We start from the raw sequence: 20,708 nt of genomic DNA, 5'->3' as shown, positions 1-20,708 counted from the left end.
GGAAAGATTCCCTTTTCTGGCAGTGGATAATTTAGTTCTGTTAATATTCCTGCAGAGGAACTTGTCTCCCTGGCTCACATATATGCACTTTTGCCCTCAGAGTTCTCAGTGACTAGACTAATTGTGAGTGCATCCAATTTCAGTGATCATCTACCTTCCTTTTGCCATTACTTTAGACCCTGCTTTGGCCACAGCACAACTAATGCATTAAAAAATAAAAATATTTTGGAAGGATATACTTAAGATTAAATCAAGGGGAGTGCCATAGAAAATGGCAAAGCTTGCACAAAGCATTAATAAAAAAATATGTGGTCTTGAGCAGTCAGTATATTACATAGAATCTGTGAATGCCTCCTCATCTAGAATTTCAGTACAAGCTGTCTATAAAATATTTATACAGCACAGTGCTGCTTCAACCCTGACAAAAGCATAGGTTCAGGTGTATGCGGTTACTACAGACATCACTAACGTATAAGCAACTGAAGCACCTTTAAGAGTGTTTGGAATGTTAGAAAGTAAACTGTCTGTCATGGGGTTCAGTTAGTAGTAACTGAAGAAGTGGCCTTGGTTCCTAAACAGAATTGTTTATTTTGTTGCCAGAATGGCACTTATTAGTAAAGACACATCATAGAGGAAGATTAGAGAAGAGAGGTTACTAATGTGAAATTTAAAAGAATAGATGGTGCAGAAGCTAGTAACCTGGTTTACTGTTGGTACAGGGGCTGGAGTAGTTCCTGAGATGACTTTTAAGAAATGTTATTAAAAATACAGCTGAGAATAATTCTGTTATCAACTCTCTTTTTTTTTTTTAGAATCAGTGCAAAGCTCATTTGTTAAATAAATATCTGATTATAACTTTACTAACTATACGTGCTTAATTCATCTCGTCTGTAAAGAGGAATGATAATACTTGCCTAATGGGCTCATTGTAAGAATCAAAAGAATAAAGCACCTTAGTAAGGGTTTGGTAAGAAATAGCATTTTTTGTTTTTTGAGTTTACGTTTGTTTTAACAATAATTGCTTCCATTCATGTCTTTACCTGCATTTTCTTTAATTCTTGAAGTAGACCAGTGAACTGTGGACCATTTTAGAGTAAAGTTAAAAACCGAAACTATTTGCTGCACTTAGGTCAAAGTTCATACATAGCATCCTCATAGAAGGATGCCTCTGTATCCTGTGATGGAGATCCTTTCTGGCTCAAAGAGGCTAGAACTGGTTTTGTTCCTGATACCCAAAGATTCCCAATTAGTATACCATCTTCTCTGCATTATTAACGTACCAAGCTAATAATATCCTTCATAGATGAAGAGATGCTACAAGTCAATAAGGTGGACACTAGCAGAAAAACAAAGGACATATGAGAAGTGCAAAAAAGTAAAAAATGTTCGACCTCAGAGATATGTTAATAATAGGGAACTTATGGAATCTATAAGAGGATAATTTAAAAATTAATACTGCCCATGTTTAGAGGGAGTGTAGAGAAGTATACCACTTATATGCTGCTCATATACCACGCAAGCAGACATCGAGTGAAACATTCTGCAGGACAAGCTATCAATAATATCAAATGCATATTTTTTCATATGTTTGACCCATGACTTTCTCCCCTGGCAAGTACTTAGTGGTGTGTTTGAGGATATCCGTCTTAGCATTATCTACATATTAAAAAATTGAAAGTGACTTAAATGCTTCAGGGACGTTTATTAAAATTGATGATTGTACATTCATTAAAACTGAAGGCATAAGAGGTTAATAAGTGACACAACACTTCCATCAAAAGAAAAATAAATGGGAATAGCAGGTTACAAAATAATGCCTAGAATTCACTTTTAATAAAAATTTCATATGCTTACTCATTTGTTTATTATGTTTATGAATGTGACATCATCATATCAAAATAGAAGGAGAGTAAAAAATGCTAATGGTGCTTAAATTTTCTTTGTTATTCATATTTGATTTTTATAAACTTTTGGTAAAGACCCTTAAAGAAAGAAGAAACATTTAAAGTTATCTTTTTGACAAATCAGCATATATTATGTAGGTTACCCAAAGGTAGTCATATGATATCTGACCTGAATCTGGACTTTTGCTCTGTTGATCTGATACATTTCAGTGTATCTGATACATTTCCTTTTCTTTGTTAGATGAATAGCTATCATTTATCTCGAGCAGGAAAATATAATTTAGATGTTCAGACTTGATAGCATATAGCTGTTGAATGGTTCTGTAAGGTTTCTTAGAGAACCAAAACCAGGCACGCAAGAGTGGTGTCAGGAGAGAAAGGCTGGAAGGATTTGCATTAAATTATTTTCAGTAGCCAAGCTCTGTGTATATGGAAAGGCATAGAGCAAGGAAATAAGAATGAGGGTTTTTATCAGACTGTTAAGTAAACTTCAGGGTAGAAAATGACCAGCATAACCCTCTTGGCTTGATAACCACAATTCTTGACACAATTCTCTCCTTGTCTCCATTTGCTCGCCCAGCTTCTTCTCAATCCTTTTTAGTCTGCATCCTGGACCAGCCCTATTGAAAACTGTCCTCAGGGGTCCCCAGTGACCTCTCTAGTAATTGTTACATCCAGGGACATCTTGTTCTCCATACACAGCATTTGAGGTCACGTGTCTTTCTTTGGGTTAATGTGCCTCTCTACCCTCACAGTTATTCTTCTGCCTCTGTAACCACTCTCTGTCTTTTTCGTTGGCTCATCTTCCTCCATCTCCCTTGAACCTTCACTGTGTCCTCTAATTCCCCTTACAACCTTCATTTTCCTAGTGCTTCATCTTATTTGAGGTAAAAGTTTAGCAGCTAGTCTTTCCTTACTGTGAGTCATTCCTGCTGCTGCTGGGAGTTTGGGTCATAAAATGATTTTTGGAATTAGAATATGTTTGCTTGGACTCAAAATCTACAGACACTGGAGACACTTAGAGGTCATCTCTGGCTCTATGAAAAGACAGTGGGTTGCCTATGAATGGTCTACTTACTGATGATGTTATAAGCTCCTTGTGTGAGCCTCTCTCCATACAACAAAAATAGTGGAATTAATAAAAGAATCTTATGTCAAGGCACAAAGGCTTATAAATTTCAGTGAGCATTTGTAGAGATGATGCAAAAAAACAAAAAATATATACCATATTTGTAAAACCTTTGATGTAGTCCTTGCCAAAATGAAAAACAAGTTTAAAAAATCAAAATAGTCACTTTCCAGTTGGAGAGCTAAGCTCAATAAACTCAAAACAAGGGCCAGTACCACTGAGAAACTGTGTGAGGGTTAAATTATCTGGGAGGTGGGATCTCTGAGTCTGTGAACCCGAGATGGGCTTCACAGAGGGAATAAGAAAAGCTGTGTCTTGTGTGGGGAATGATAGTTGTGAAAGCAGGTCAGAGGAGTATGTGTTCTTTGAAACGTAACAAGACTTACCTGCCTGGGACAGAAGGTGTTTGTTGGAAGCTGGAGGAAGATAAGATAAAGTAGAGCCAGATTATGAAGGAACCTGAAAGCCAGCAGAGGAGTTTACATTTAATGGAAGAGAAATGTATTATGACTGTGGATATAAGAGATGTGGATGTAATAGAATGCTAGATTTGGAGATGAGAAGAACAAAGGACTTCAGAGTTGGAGTATCCTGTAAGGTGAGGTGGGGGTGACTAATATTTGCTGTACATGCTGTATGTCAGGTGCAAGATCGAATAGTTCTTATTTTTACAGCAACCTTAGAGGTAGATGATATCATCCCCATTTCATGTATAATAAATGAGCTCTGAGGAAATACAATGTGTCTGAGTTTTTAGAGTACTTAGGCCAGAATTGAACACGTCTGACTTCAAAGCACAATAAGGATGGAGAATGTTGAAATCAGTTCCTGATTTTACACTCAGGAAAACTGAGACCCAGAAGATGGGGGACTATCCAAGGTTACCCAAGTAATGGAATGAAAGCAGTTGGATAGGTAGTGATCTGCAGAGAGAGGCCAGGTTAGAGGCTGCTGTTGTAAACAGGTGGGGGTGCCAAAGAATTTGGTACTAGTGGAGGCATGTTTTATTGTTGTTTAGTTACTCAGTCATATCCAACTCTTTTGTGATACCATGGACTGCAGCCCGCCAGGGTCCTCTGTCCTTGGGATTTCCCAGGCAAGAATACTGGAGTGGGTTGCCATTTCTTTCTTCAGGGGATCATCCCGACTCAGGGATCAAATCCACATCTCCTGCCTTGTCAGGCAGATTCTTTCCCATTGAGGTACCAGGCATAGGAGTAAAAAAGAGAAGCAGAGAGCAGTGGGACATTCAAGGGAAAGTGGTGGTGGACTTGATGGAGGGGGATGACATGAAAACAGTCCCAGAGTTTTAATCCAGGGGAACTGCAGTTCACAGTGAAAATCCTCAGTGGAGCTAATTTTCAGAGAAAGGCCATCTATTTCTTATGGGCTAGTCTGATTCTGAAATGACAAAGATACCAAATATAAAAAGTAATGGTATTTGTGAGCTGATTTATGTACAAAATTGATGGATACATGAAGAGAAGTACATGAAGCAGAAGTGAACTGATGGTGAGACACCCCAAGAGCTAGTGACTAGCTTTTACCTAAAGGAAAGGAGGTATGGTGATATCCTAGGCTTTTTAAATTCTGGTCTGCCACTTCCACCTGTAACCAGAAAATGCCTTAACCATAATAAACCACATAGCTATCTTTAGTAATTGATTCCCCTCTCCTGTTAGAAAGGAGTATTGCCCCATCACATTGCCCACAATGAGACTCTTTTTTCCTTTCAGAATGATTGTCACTGTACTGGATGGACTGCTGAACTGTTGAATTACTTCCATCTTTTGACCATACTAAGAAATTGTCCATGGAGCTGAGATATTTATTGCAGTAGTTTCTGGCCTTACATACTTAAGGTAAGGTATACTTTTTTCCCATATAACTATCATGAAGTTGTCATGTTTTTCTTTAACTTTGCTTTTTAAGAGACATTAATCTATTCTTTTCTTCTAGCTTTTATGCTCTAATAATCCCTTCAGAGTGCTCTTAATCTGAAAATATGAGTGCAGAAAAGACTTTTATATAATGAAATATGAGCAAGCTGTTTGAAAAATAAAGGGGGAGGTGTATTACTCTTCAGATTAAATCAATAAAAGTACCCCATTTCCTTAAACACAATATGCATAGACTGGTTTATACTAGAGAAACTTAATAGATTGAAAGGAATATTTATTGTTAAGACTACTTAAAAAAATGAAGATACTTAAGTGTTAATATATTGCAGGCTCTATTCAAATAAAGAAAATTTAGAAAATACATAGAACTTAAAAAAAAAAAATCTGTTATTTCACTTCCAGAGATAACCAGTGTTAAAATTTTGCTACATTATTTATGATTCTTGTTTTTACAAATATTTGTAATGGGGTGTGTGTGTGTCACATGTGTTAACTTGTTATATTTTTGCAAATGAGAAACATTTATCACAGGCTTATTCCATGCCAGGCTTTTGTACCAACCACTTTACATACATTACTTTGTTGACTCTCACAACCCTAGGAGATTGGTGCTTTTTTTATCCCCATCTGTACACGAGAAAGTTGAAGCTCAGAAAAATTAAATGACTTGCCACGTTCAGAAAACTGGTGAACCTACTCAGAGCTTGAACCAGTCAGATGCCAAAGCCCTACCAGCAGGCTTTTTTACTTGCTTTTTTCCTTGACAGCGTGCTTTGCCTTCTCTTCTACAGCAGCATTTCACATTATATGGTGTTCGTTTATTTTGGTATGCAGTGGTTTCTCTACCCATCTCCTTTTGTTGGACATTTACTTGTTTTTCCTTCTTTAGTTTCAGAAACAACATTCTAATAACATCTTTGGTGCACATCCATGATTGTCTGTCTAGGGCGGATTGCTGCAAGTGGCATTGCTGAATCAGCCCACGGGGTGGGAATGAATCCCTCAGGTGTGTGATGCATTCTGCTAGTTGCCTTCTCAAAAGGTTGTGGGAGTTTATATTCCCACCAGGAGAGCATGGAAGTACCTGATGACCCTAAGTCCTCAACAGCATAGGTAGTTGGCAAATGAATAATTTGATTTGCCTTTTTAAAAGAGTCCAGGTCAGGTCCATCTTCTTATCTCTAATCCTTTAGAGCCTTAGCCTCCTGACTGGTTTCTGTCCCTCCACTGTAGACCTCAGTTAGTCATTAAAGGCATTGCAGGACAATGGGTAAAAACATGGACACTAGAGCTAGATGCCTGGATTCAAATCATGGCAGTATTGCTCTGCCTCAGTTTCCCCATCAAAAAGTGGAAATAATAATAAAGCCTTCTCCTGGGCTGGTGCTTAGGGTTGCAGAGAGGCAGACACAGCTGAGCGATTGACCAGCAATTTTAGAGCAAGTGCATGACTCCTGGTATGAGCTCAGTAATTGTTGGCTACCGCTGTTGTCTTCCAAAAGTCCATGCTCATGTAACTGAAAAACCATAGGTTATGTGCAGTTGACCCTTGAACCACATGGGTTTGAACTGCATGGGTGCACAGATTTTTTTCAGTAGTAAATGCTATAGTACTGGATGATCTGTGGCTAGTTGAACCTGCAGATGTGAAACTCTGGATTCTGAGGAAGGCATAGATGGAGGGCCGACTATAGATTTTTGATTGTGTAGAGGGTTGGCACCCCTAACTCCCATGTTGTTCAAGGATCAACTGTACTTGTTTTAAATTAAATGTGATCATTATCGAAGTAGTAATTCACAGCAGAAACTACAGATGCTGACATTGTTATTACATGTTAACACCATGAGCAGCCTGAAGGTCAGGCTCCCTTGATGATGCAGGGTCAGGATATTGAAGGAAGAGAAGTAACAGGAATAAATAGAATATTAAACTGCTATATTAGCTAACAGAGCACTTTTACATGCATTATCTTGCTTGATCCTCAAACATAACTGAGACAGGTGGAGCAGGTATCATTAACCTTGTTTTACAGAGGAACTGTGAAAAATTCTGAAAGAGATGGGAATACCAGACCACCTGACCTGCCTCTTGAGAAACCTGTATGCAGATCAGGGAGCAACAGTTAGAACTGGACACGGAACAATAGACTGGTTCCAAATAGGAAAAGGAGTATGTCAAGGCTCTATATTGTCACCCTGCTTATTTAACTGATATGCAGAGTACATTCTGAGAAACGCTGGGCAGGAGGAAGCACAAGCTGGAATCAAGATTGCCGGGAGAAATATCAATAACCTCAGATGTGCAGATGACACCACCCTTATGGCAGAAAGTGAAGAAGAACTTGATGAAAGTGAAAGAGGAAAGTGAAAAAGTTGGCTGAAAGCTCAACATTCAGAAAACTAAGATCATGGCATCTGGTCCCATCACTTCATGGGAAAGAGATGAGAAAACAGTGGAAACAGTGGCTGACTTTATTTTTCTGGGCTCCAAAATCACTGCAGATGGTGATTGCAGCCATGAAATTAAAAGACGCTTACTCCTTAGAAGGAAAGTTATGACCAACCTAGATAGCATATTAAAAAGCAGAGACATTACTTTGCCAACAAAGGTCCGTCTAGTCAAGGCTATGGTTTTTCCAGTGGTCATGTATGGATGTGAGAGTTGGACTATAAAGAAAGCTGAGTGCCAAGGAATTGATGTTTTTGAACTGTGATGTTAGAGAAGACTCTTGAGAGCCCCTTGGACTGCAAGGAGATCCAACCAGTCCATCCTAAAGGAGATCAGTCCTGGGTGTTCATTGGAAGGACTGATGTTGAAGCTGAAACTCCAATACTTTGGCGAAGAACTGACTCATTTGAAAAGACCCTGATGCTGGGAAAGATTGAGGGCAGGAGGAGAAGGGGACGACAGAAGATGAGATGGTTGAATGGCATCACAGACTCAATGGACATGGGTTTGGATGGACTCCGGGAGTTGGTGATAGACAGCGAGGCCTGGCGTGCTGTGGTTCATAGGGTCGCAAAGAGTCAGACATGACTGAATGACTGAACTGAACTGAAAAGAGGAAGAAATTGACTTGGAGGAATTAAGAGACTTGTTCACTTGAGGTCATGGAAGCTGTCTCTGGCAGAGCTGAGTGTGTCTTCCAGGCCTCTGACTGTAAATCCGTACTCTTGATGCTACAGGGCACAGTGATAAGCCAAAGAGGTACAGATGTACACCTGCCCAGGTGTGGAGACATACTGGGAAGGGAAGGAGCAAAGAGGGATGCCGTGGGAGGAGGCAGCAGAGTGGGGTAAGGACATATTAAAAGGAAGGCAGGGACCCAGGGAGGAGGGAAGGGAAGGAGGATGGGTAGTGAGATCAAGAAGAGAGCAGGAAATTGAAGGGGCCGGGACTGCAGGACCATGGGCTGGCTGAGCACCTGGAAGGAGGAGGCTCCTTCTTTGCAGCAAGCAGGGAGGAGAGAAGGAAGAGACAGAGGATAGATTCCTCTGTCTTCTAAGGCAAAGGAAATAAGAGCAAAAGCAAATGGGATTTACAAAAGTAAACAAATTAAACTTACTACCTTTGCACAGCAAAGGTAACCATTGACAAAACGAAAAGACAACCTACTGAAGGGGAGAAAATTTTTGCAAATGATATGACCAATTAGGGATTAATACCCAACATACATAGACAGTTCATACAACTCAACATCAATTAAACAACGTGATTAAAAAATGGGCAGAGGACTGAAAAGACATTTTTCCAAAGAGGAACACCATTGGCCATCAGGCACATGAAAAGATGACCTAACATCACTAATCATCTGGGAAATGCAAACCAAAACCACAGTGAGCTGTCACTTCACACTTGTCAGAATGGCTGTCATCAAAAAGAACACAAATCACACATGTTGGTGAGGGTGTGGAGAAAAGGGAACTGTCTTAAACTGTTGATGTAAATTGATGCAGTCACTGTGAAAAACAATATGGAAGTTTCTCAAAATAGAACTACCATATGACCCAGCAATTCCACTCATGGGTATATAAAAAAAATACAAACACCAACCAAAAACACAAATTCAAGAAGATACTTGTACGCCAGTGTTCACACCAGAGCATTATTTACACTTGCCAAGATACGGAAGGAACCTAAATACACATCAACAAATGAATGGATAAAGGTGTTGTATATATATATACAATGGAATACTACTCAGTTATAAGAAAAGAATGACATTTTGCCATTTCCAGGAACGTTGATGAATTTGAGGGCATTTTGCTAAGGGAAATAAGTCAGACAGAGAAAGATAAATGTTGCATCAGTTGTGTAAGTAAGTAAATGCATGTGTGCTCAGTCATGTCTGACTCTGCGACCGTATGGACTATAGCAGCCAGGCTTCTCTGTCCATGGGATTCTCCAGGTAGGAATACTGGAGTGGGTTGCTATTTCCTCCTCCACGGGATCTTTTCCCCCAGGGATCGAACCCATGTCTCCTGTGTCTCCTACAAGGGCTTCCCCGGAGGCTCAGCAGTAAAGAACCTGCCTGCCAGTGCAGGAGATGCAGGTTCAATCCCTGGGTCAGGAAGATCCCCTGAAGGAGGAAATGGCAACCCACTCCAGTATTCTTGCCTAGTGTAGCAAAGAGTCAGACATGGCTGAGTGACTGAGCACTCATAGGTGTTAAAAGCCATTATCACTTATGTCACTAAAAAAATACAGCAAACTAGTGAATATAGCAAAAAAAAAAAAAAAAGCAGACTCATAGATATAGAGAACAAATTAGTGGTTACTCGAGCAGGGAGGAAGGGCAATATAGAGGTGAAGGAGTGGGAGGTACAAACAAAGATACACTTTGTATGTATTCACACAAAGCCTTGTGTGTAATATAGGCTACAAGGATGTATTGTACGACATGGGGGATAGAACCAATATTTGTAATAACTAATTTAGAGTGTAACCTTTAAAACTTGTATGAAAATTAGAAAATAAAAAAAAGCAAATGCACAGTCCTAGCATCATTAAATCCCTACTGTTAATATTCTTCCAGAGGTTTTTCCATGTGTATATGCTTATATAAAAATATTAAATACAAATATGCAACCTTGGAAACTTCTCTCCATATCAGCGTCATTGCTGCATAATTATTAAAGGTAGACAAAGAGTCTGGTTTAGGAATGTATGTACTTAAAATATCTCCCTCTAGACACATGTCAATGCTTATCCTCCTAACTATAATTTGAGGCTACTCTTAATTATTCTTAATGTAAAGTCAAGAAAGAGGTTTTTGTTCTGTATTACCTGAAAAACAACCAATTTACAATCCACTGACAGTATATAAGTATTTTCTTTTCCTAGATTCTTCTTAACATTAGATCATAGAATTAAAAATTCTTTTCCAGTTGTATGCACAAGTGAACATTTATCATATGTTTATAAGCCATTTGTATTTCTTCTTTTGTGAATATTCTGTTCATGTTCCTTGCCCATTTCTCCAAAGGGATTTTTTCTTTTTGTGTTACTAATTCGCAAATCTTTTTATTGTAAACTATCTTTAATTGTAAAAAATTTTATAGATCTCTGTCTCCTTTGCCTTTGAATTTTGTACAGTTTTTTTAAAAAACAAGTATTTAATTTTATGTGGTTTGAATTTTTTTTCTATGGTTCCACATAGACTAATTATGAAGCAAGAAGGCCTTGATATTGTTCCCTGAAAGTCTGTTCTTCACATAGCAGAGTGATCTCTTTTAAGTGTAATCACGTCTTGACACACCCCCACCTAAGCCAGTTGTGGTATTCTCCTAACCATGGCCTGCAAGACCTGGCATGATCCAGCTTTGCCTGCCCTCTGACCTCACCTCTGTCACTCATACTTGAACACCATGTTCCCACCACATTGGCTTTCTTTCAATTCATGGAACACGTCAACCTCTTTCCTGCTCCCAGGATTCCTTTGCTTGGGACATGTGCTTGTACACACACATGTACTCATGCACCTTCCTTATGGCCGACTCTTCCTCTAGAGAGCCAGTTTCAAGAAGAAGAGCTCCAGAGCATGCTGCTTGGGTTCACTTGCCTTCCCTGTTCACTAGCCTCCCCTGTTCACTAGCTCTGCATCCTTGGGCAAGCTGCTTCTCCTTGTCCTCACCTGTAAGATGGGAGTCATCATTGTAACAGTACCTAACTCGCCTTGTTGAAGAGGATTAAGTGGGTTAATTCATTCACAGCTCTTAGAAAACTACCTCGTTCATAGAGTGAACATGAGTGGGTTATTGTTAGTCACTAAGTCATGTCTGACTCTTTGCAACCCCATGGGGCTGTAGCCCACCAGGCTTCTCTGTCCATGGGATTTTTTAGGCAAGAATACTGGAGTGGGTTGCCATTTCTTTCTCCAGGGGATCTCCCCAACCCAAGAATTGAACCTGTGCCTCTTGCATTGGCAGGAGGATTCTTTACCACTGAACCACCTGGGAAGTCCAAAGTTGAACCTTGCCTGAACAAGAATATGAGTGGTTAGCTGTTGTCATAGTCCTCTTTCTTCAGGCTTCACTTTAAATTTCACCTCAGACAGAATGCTTTCCTATTCAGTGCTGGTCTTTCCCTCTAGTATTCTCAATGTCATAATTCTGCAGGATTTTCCCCTTTGAGCATGCATCAATATGCAGTTATTTTTCATTTATTTTCTTTTTCCTATTTCCCCCTCTAGCCTGTGACTCCCATCAGGACAGGAGTTGTGTCTGTGTGATCTACTGGGTCTCTAATGCTTATTAGCACATAGTGTTTATAGAATGACTGAATGAATAGCAACATCTCTAACTACAAGATTGCGTAGAAATCTACCTGTATTTTCTTATTGTAGTTTTTATGGCTCTGTTTCACACTCTAAAATATTTCATCTATATGAAACTATTTGAAGTATGACTTGAGATATGAATGAAAATTAATTTTTTCCCTAAAGAGTAGCCAATTACATTTTTTGTAATTCTTTTAAAGAGAGGTCCAACCCAAACTACAGCCCTTAGGGACTCTGATGTTGTTTTTTGTTTCTTTCCTTTGTTTTTTTTCTCCTGGGGTAGTCCTTTTGCAAAAAGTAAATACAGAAACTATTCATTGACTTAAGCAGAATTCCTCCTGAGTATGCTGGCCCACCATCAGGAGGGATGTTCCTAGGGTCACCTACCATGGCCTAGTTTCCAAGAGGAAGAAAGACATAATGTTGCCAATTTAGGGACTTGTTCTATTTGCTCAATATCTAACGTCATGAATGTGGTTATCTGAGGAGGCTTTACGAATAGCATAAGAATGAAGAGAAGTGAAAAGCAAGGGAGAGAATGAAAGGTATATCCAATTAAATGCAGAGTTTCAAAGAATAGCCAGAAGAGACAAGAACGCCTTCTTAAATGAACCATGTTTGATAATAGAAGAAAACAACAAAAGGGGAAAGACTTGAGTTCTCTTCAGGAATATTGGAAACATCAAGGGAGCATTCCTCCCAAAGATGGACACAATAAAGGATAAAAATGGTAGAGACCTAGTAGATGCTGGGGAGATCAAGAAGAGATAGAAAGAATACATGGAAGAACTGTATAAAAAAGATCTTAATGAACCAGATTACTGTGATGGTGTGGTTAGTCACCCAGAACCAGACATTCTGGAATGGGAAGTCAAGAGGGCCTTAAGAAGCACTGCTGTTAATAAAGCTAGTGGATGCAATGAAATTCCAGCAGAACTATTCAGATCCCTAAAGGAGGATGCCATCACGGTTTTGCATTCATTATGTCAGCAAATCTGGAAGACCCAGCAGTGGTCACAGGACTGGAAAAGGTCAATCCTCATCCCAGTCCCCAAGAAGGGTAGTACCAAAGAATGTGCTAACCATCGGACAATTGCACTCATCTCCCATGCTAGTAAGGTCATGCTTAAAATCTTTCATGCTAGGCTTCAGTATTATGTGAACCAGGAACTTCCAGATGTCCAAGCTGGGTTTAGAAAAGGAAGAGGAACTAGAGATCAAACTGTCAGCATTCACTGGATTATAGAAGCAGCAAGGGAGTTTCAGGAAAACATCTGTCTTTGTTTCATTGACTGTGCTAAAGCCTTTGTCTGTGTAGATCATGACAAACAGTGGAAAGCTCTTAGAGAGATGGGAATACAGACCATCTTATCTGTCTCCTGAGAAACCTGTATGCAGGTCAAGAAGCAAAAGTTAGAACCCTATATAGAACAACTGACTGGTTCAAGATTGAGAAAGGAGTACAACAGGGCTGTCTGTTGTCACCCTGTTTGTTTGACCTATATGCTGAGCACATCATGAGAAATGCCAAGCTGGATGAGTTGTAAGCTGGAATTCAGATAGGTGGGAGAAACATCAACAACCTCAGATGGGTAGTTGATACCACTTTAATGGTAGAAAGTGAAGAGGAACTAAAGAGCCTCTTGATGAGGGTGAAGGAGGAGAGTGAAAGAGCTGACTTAAGACTAAATATTAAAAAAACTAAGTTCATGGCATCCGGCCCCATTACTGCATGGCAAATAGAAGGGGAAAAGGTGAAAGCAGTGACAGATTTCCTCTTCTTGGGCTCCAGAATCAGTGTGGATGTAGACAAGAGCCATGAAATCATAAAATGATTGCTTCTTGGCAGGAAAGCGATGACAAACCTAGACAGCATGTTGAAAAGCAGAGACATTACTCTGCTGACAAAGGTTGGTATAGTCAAGGCTATGGTCTTTCCAGTGGTCAAGTGCAGTTGTGAGAGCTGGACCATAAAGAAGACAGAATGCCAAATAACTGATGCCTTCAAGTTGTGGTGCTGGAGAAAACTCCTGAAAGTCCCTTGGAGAGCAAGAAGATTAAACTAGTGAATGTTAAAGAAAATCAATCCTGAATACTTGTTGGAAGGACTGATGCTGAAGCTGAAACTCCAGTATTTTGTTCATCTGATGTGAACAGGCGACTCATTGGAAAAGTCCCTGATGCTGGGAAAGATTGAGGGCAGAAGGAGAAGAGGGCATCAGAGGATAAGATGGCTGGGTGGCATCACCAATGCAATGAACATGAACTTGGGCAAACTGTGGGAGATGGTGAGAGACAGGGAGGCCTGGCGGGCTGCAGTCCTTGTGGTAGCAGAGTCAGACACGACTGGGCGACTGAACAACAGCAACCTTATGAAACCTGGAGTTTTTTTTGACAATCTTGAAATTTTGACAGTCATATTTTAGATACTATGTCTACCTTAAAAAAAAAATTGAAACCTGGAAACTTAAGTTTTCCAATGACTAAATTACTTTTAGTTAACTGCCTCTTGCACTTAAATGAGGGACAAAAATGCTTTGGTAGAACATGTATTTTGATTTTTTAGTTTCAAAAGATTAGTCACCATTCTTTTTCTTTTTTTAGTCACCATTCTTTTCCATATTTTAGCTTTTAAAATCAATTATAGAAATAATACGTATCCATTGGCACATATTCAAGCCATAAAGCATTTATACAGAAAGAAAAATGACTCTTGCATCCCAGCTTCTGATCCCACACCTTAATATAACCACTGCTGAGTTTATTGTATACCTTTTATGACTTTTTTATGCTTACTAAATATATTAGATGTTTATACACACACACACATACACCACTCATATACTTGCATGCTTTTTCTGAAAAATGTCTTAAACCCACTCTCTTCTACACATCAGTGGGCTTTAAAAACACTTGAACCCTTTGTGTCCTGGCTGGCAGCATCCTAGAGAAGTTACTAGTTGATAATTTCTCAGGGCTTTAAACACCAAGGCTTACTTAGTTTGTGGGAGTCACTGGATATAGTCTTCCAGAGGGTAGGGACTAGGGCACATTCAGGAATGTGGTGTGGTCTGATAATGATACCCATCTCACTGCAGAGGAAGGAGTGGAGACTTACAGGGAAGCCAGTAGAGTAGGAAAGGAAAAAATTCTTCCGAGTTCACAAGGGTGAACATTTAACTGTTGCACTGGGTTACATAACAAGTGGTTTGATTTCCAGGGAAACAGGATGGCAGATGGCATGCTCTCAGGTTGCAGTTTTTCACAACTTTGTCTCTCTTCATTCTCTTCTGCTCCCCCCCTCCCGCTTTTTTTTGGTCCATGAGAATAGAAAATAAATTTGAGGTGGAGTAGAGTGGAGAGCAAATTGACTCACTGGGCTATGCCCTTCACACTGTCATTCGAAAGCATGCAAGTTGGCTGCCCCAGGTTCTGATCTATGGCACTGCAGTCCAGAGAACTATAAGGGTTTCTGTAAGTGATGGGGTCTCTGGACTTATGCAGAATTGCACTTGTCGGGGTTTTTCCACAGTGCCCACCTTATTACACTAGAGAGGCAAGTTTCATTGCTTAAGGGGACAATTTACGGCAATGGGCTTATCTCCTTGTTTTAGCTCTTTATGTTTTTCTGCCTCTTAATAAAATGTGAAGTCACAAAGCAATTAAATAGTGGTGTAGTTTTCTGGCAGGAGGTGGAGAATGGCTAACCAGGGGAAAAGGCTAACATGATTGACAGAGGCTGACTGTAAGATTTACATTGAGAATAACTCGTTCTTCAAAACTTTCTTCATTTTCTTGTGGGAATTATGGGGTAAATCATACACCAGGAGGATGGATGATTAAAAATGTAGGAGTTATGATTTCTTTTTGACTTTGTAAGTCTCTAAATCCTCCACCTTAACACAGAGTTCTCATTTCAGGAACTCTTGATAAAATGATGGGAACCAGTCCTGCCAAGGATTGAAGAGAAGCAGAAACACTTTAAAATCTTAAATTGTTAATAAGCTTGAGATTGTTTATATTTTGTAGAATATCTTGAAGTTCAGTGAGCTGAAGTAGAGAAATAACTCAAATCTACAAGTGTAGATGTTTTTGAATATTCAAATATATTGAACAGGGTAGTAACTGTTAGTTTCCATAATTTTAGAAATTTGTTGTTTAATCGCTCAGTCATATTTGACTCTTTGTGACTCCATGGATTGCAGCACACCAGGCTTCCCTGTCCTTCAGTGTCTCCCAGAGTTTGCTCAAACTCATGTCCATTGAGTCAGATATGCCATCCAATCATCTCATCTCCTGTTGTCCCCTTCTCCTGCCCTCAGTCTTTCTAAGCATCAGGGTCTTTTCCAGTGAATCGGCTCCTTGCATCAGGTGGCCAAAGTACTGGAGCTTCAACTTCAGCATCAGTCCTTCCAGTGAATATTCAGGACTGATTTCCTTTAGGATTGACTGGTTTGGTCTCCTTGCAGTCCAAGGGACTCTCAAGAGTCTTCTCCAACACCACAGTTAAAAAACATCAATTCTTTGGCACTCAGCCTTCTTTATGGTCCAACTCTCACATCCGTGCATGACTACTAGAAAAACCATAGTTTTGACTCTACAGACCTGCAAGGTGATCAAACCAGTCAATCCTAAAGGAAATCTTTTATAAAGATATAAAAGTTCTTATTACAGAAACAGTTTGATTTTAAGAAGTTATGAGAGGCTGCCTTCTTGTGTGCTAATGATCACATTAAATGGCCAAAACAAACAGCTTAAAGTAAAATGCAGTTGTTGATACCTGTTGAGAAGGATTAACTAAGAGTTAATTAATGTGACCCAGAAAACAAGTAGCTAAAAGGACATTACTTCTTCCGGTGTGACTGCACTCTGAAGGAGATTTCCCACCACAAAAAGGAGAACCAGAGAATCAACTGCAAACCGATTCTACTGCTGTTGGGGTGTTTTTCCAACTAGATTAGTAGTGAGAATATTTGTACTGAAAGAATAGGAGAAATGCTGATTTCTAGAACTTGGTAAAATGATAACAAGAAGCTTTTATACCAAATCAGTTACATCTTTTCCAGGTTCATCCCCAGCGTCCTACGTCTGAGCTGTGGTTCAGTTTCCTCACCTGTAAAGGAGGGTGGTACTTCCTTAGAAGTTCATTGTTGTAGATTGTTTGGTGAGAAGAGAGACTGAAGGCATCCAGGGCCGTCTGTCCTCTCAGCCCTTATCCTAACTTGAACTAGGCTGTGTCTCAGGCAAGGGATCATTTTGCTGCCCCGGGGACAGTGCTTACTCACAGTCCCTGGTTTTCAGTGCGTTTTCTTCTCCCCTGGTGACAGTCCTTTATCTAGAGCGTTCCACAGAGAGGCATCTGCGTGCCGCAAATGCCCATCCATGCTGGTATCAGTCTTACTATTCCAGGGTAAAGTAACTCAGTGGCAATTGGTGTTTTGATCTTACCTGTACATTATTTCTAAAGTTGTATTTATTGTTAATGAGATGAAACTCATATAACACAAACAACAAAAAGGAACCATTTAAAAATGAACAATTCAGTGGCATTTATCACATTCAGAGTGTTATGCAGCAGCCATCTCTCTCTAGTTCCAAAGCATTCTATTACCTCAAAAGAAAATCCTAGATGTATTAAGCAGTAACTCCCTGTTCCCTCCTGCCACTGCTCCTGGCAGCCCCTTCTGTGCTGTCTCTATCACGTCATGATTCTGGATGTATCATGTAGATGTTGTACATTATGTGATCTTATGTGTCTGGCTTTTTCACTTAGTGTGTTTTTGAGGTTCATCCAGGTTGTAGCATGTATCAGCCGTTTTATGACTGAATAATATATTCTACTGTATGGATATGCCACGATTTGTTTATCCATTCACCTTCGATGGACATTTGAGTTTTTCTGCCTTTTCATTGTTGTGAGTAACACTGCTGTGAACATGGATGCATAAGTATTCGAGTCCCTGTTTCCTGGGGGTATGTACCTAGAGGTAGAATTGCTTGGTTGTATGGTGATTCTGTGTAACTTCTTTGAAAAACTGCCAAACTGTTTTCTGTAACAGCTGAACCATTTATATTCCCACCAGTAATGCTTAAAGTTCCTATTTCTCTCCATCCTTGCCAACACTTATTTTTCCTTTATTAAAAAAAAAGTTATAGTCATTTTTAAGATGAAGTGCTATTTCATTATGGTTTTGATTTATATTTCCCTAATAACTAATGATGTTGATCATCTTTTCATGTGCTTATTGGCTATTTGCATATCTTCTTTGGAGGAGTGTTTATTCAAGTCCTTTGCCCATTTAAAACTGTGTTGTTTTTATTGTTGAGTCATAAGAGTTCTTTTACATTCTGGGTATTAGACCCTTTCCAGATATATAGTTTGCAAATATTTTCTCCCATTCTTTAGATTGTCTTTTCACTTTTTAAAAAAAAATTTATTTTGTATTGGGGCATAACCTGTTAACAGACAATGCTGTGATAGTTTCAGGTGAACAATGAAGGGACTCAGCCATACATATACATGTATCTATTCTCCCCCAAACTCCCTTCGCATCCAGGCTGCCACATAAAATTAAACAGAGTTCCATGTGCTGTACAATTGGTTCTTATTGACTATCCATTTTAAATATAGCAGTGTTTACCTATCCATCCCAAACTCCCTAACTGTCCCTTCCCATGAGTCTCTGTTTTGTGAGTTCATTTATATCATTTCTTTTTATTTCTTTTATTTTTTTTTCAATTATTTTTATTAGTTGGAGGCTAATTACCTCGCAACATTGCAGTGGGTTTTGTCATACATTGACATGAATCAGCCATGGAGTCACATGTATTCCCCATCCCGATCCCCCCTCCCAACTCCCCCCCCCCCACCCGTTTCCCCTGGGTCCTCCCAGTGCACCTGGCCCGAGCACGTGTCTCATGCATCCCACCTGGGCCGGTGGCCTGTTTCACCATAGATAACTCTCGAAACATCCCACCCTCGCCTTCTCCCACAGAGTCCAAAAGTCTGTTCTGTACATCTGTGTCTCTTTTTCTGTTTTGCATATAGGGTTATCATTACCATCTTTCTAAATTCCATATATATGTGTTAGTATGCTGTAATGATCTTTATCTTTCTGGCTTACTTCACTCTGTATAATGGGCTCCAGTTTCATCCATCTCATTAGAACTGATTCAAATGAATTCTTTTTAACGGCTGAGTAATATTCCATGGTGTATATGTACCACAGCTTCCTTATCCATTCGCCTGCTGATGGGCATCTAGGCTGCTTCCATGTCCTGGCTATTATAAACAGTGCTGCGATGAACATTGGGGTGCATGTGTCTCTTTCAGATCTGGTTTCCTCAGTGTGTATGCCCAAGAGTGGTATTGCTGGGTCATATGGCAGTTCTATTTCCAGTTTTTTAAGAAATCTCCACACTGTTTTCCATAGTGGCTGTACTAGTTTGCATTCCCACCAACAGTGTAAGAGGGTTCCCTTTTCTCCACACCCTCTCCAGCATTTATTGCTTGTAGACTTTTGGATAGCAGCCATCCCGACTGGCGTGTAATGGTACCTCATTGTGGTTTTGATTTGCATTTCTCTAATAATGAGTGATGTTGAGCATCTTTTCATGTGTTTGTTAGCCATCTGTATGTCTTCTTTGGAGAAATGTCTGTTTAGTTCTTTGGCCCATTTTTTGATTGGGTCATTTATTTTTCTGGAATTGAGCTGCAGGAGTTGCTTGTATATTTTTGAGATTAATCCTTTGTCTGTTGCTTCATTTGCTATTATTTTCTCCCAATCTGAGGGCTGTCTTTTCACCTTACTTATAGTTTCCTTTGTTGTGCAAAAGCTTTTAAGTTTCATTAGGTCCCATTTGTTTATTTTCGCTTTTATTTCCAATATTCTGGGAGGTGGGTCATAGAGGATCCTGCTGTGATTCATGTCGGAGAGTGTTTTGCCTATGTTCTCCTCTAGGAGTTTTATAGTTTCTGGTCTTACATTTAGATCTTTAATCCATTTTGAGTTTATTTTTGTGTATGGTGTTAGAAAGTGTTCTAGTTTCATTCTTTTACAAGTGGTTGACCAGTTTTCCCAGCACCACTTGTTAAAGAGGTTGTCTTTTTTCCATTGTATATCCTTGCCTCCTTTGTCAAAGATAAGGTGTCCATAGGTTCGTGGATTTATCTCTGGGCTTTCTATTCTGTTCCATTGATCTATATTTCTGTCTTTGTGCCAGTACCACACTGTCTTGATGACTGTGGCTTTGTAGTAGAGTCTGAAGTCAGGCAGGTTGATTCCTCCAGTTCCATTCTTCTTTCTCAAGATTACTTTGGCTATTCGAGGTTTTTTGTATTTCCATACAAATTGTGAAATTATTTGTTCTAGTTCTGTGAAAAATACCGTTGGTAGCTTGATAGGGATTGCATTGAATCTATAGATTGCTTTGGGTAGAATAGCCATTTTGACAATATTGATTCTTCCAATCCATGAACACGGTATGTTTCTCCATCTGTTTGTGTCCTCTTTGATTTCTTGCATCAGTGTTTTATAGTTTTCTATGTATAGGTCTTTTGTTTCTTTAGGTAGATGTACTCCTAAGTATTTTATTCTTTTTGTTGCAATGGTGAATGGTATTGTTTCCTTAATTTCTCTGTTTTTTCATTGTTAGTATATAGGAATGCAAGGGATTTCTGTGTGTTAATTTTATATCCTGCAACTTTACTATATTCATTGATTAGCTCTAGTAATTTTCTGGTAGAGTCTTTAGGGTTTTCTATGTAGAGGATCATGTCATCTGCAAACAGCGAGAGTTTCACTTCTTCTTTTCCTATCTGGATTCCTTTTACTTCTTTTTCTGCTCTGATTGCTGTGGCCAAAACTTCCAACACTATGTTGAATAGTAGTGGTGAGAGTGGGCACCCTTGTCTTGTTCCTGATTTCAGGGGAAATGCTTTCAATTTTTCACCATTGAGGGTAATGCTTGCTGTGGGTTTGTCATATATGGCTTT

General features: G+C 39.4%; 1 protein-coding gene across 1 annotated transcript in view; it reads left to right on the top strand.

The window, feature by feature from the left end:
• Positions 1 to 20,708, top strand: part of KANK1 (KN motif and ankyrin repeat domains 1) — a 213,530-nt gene that overhangs the window by 64,364 nt on the left and 128,458 nt on the right. Inside the window, exon 2 of the mRNA XM_043890720.1 lies at positions 4,770 to 4,895. The gene's annotated coding sequence lies outside the window, so the exon portion shown is untranslated. The remainder of the gene's footprint in view (positions 1 to 4,769; positions 4,896 to 20,708) is intronic.

The sequence above is a fragment of the Cervus elaphus genome, chromosome 29 (genome assembly GCF_910594005.1).
Source record: "Cervus elaphus chromosome 29, mCerEla1.1, whole genome shotgun sequence".
In the NCBI taxonomy this organism is placed as follows: Eukaryota; Metazoa; Chordata; class Mammalia; order Artiodactyla; family Cervidae; genus Cervus; species Cervus elaphus.
This window is presented reverse-complemented; position numbering and strand designations above follow the sequence as displayed.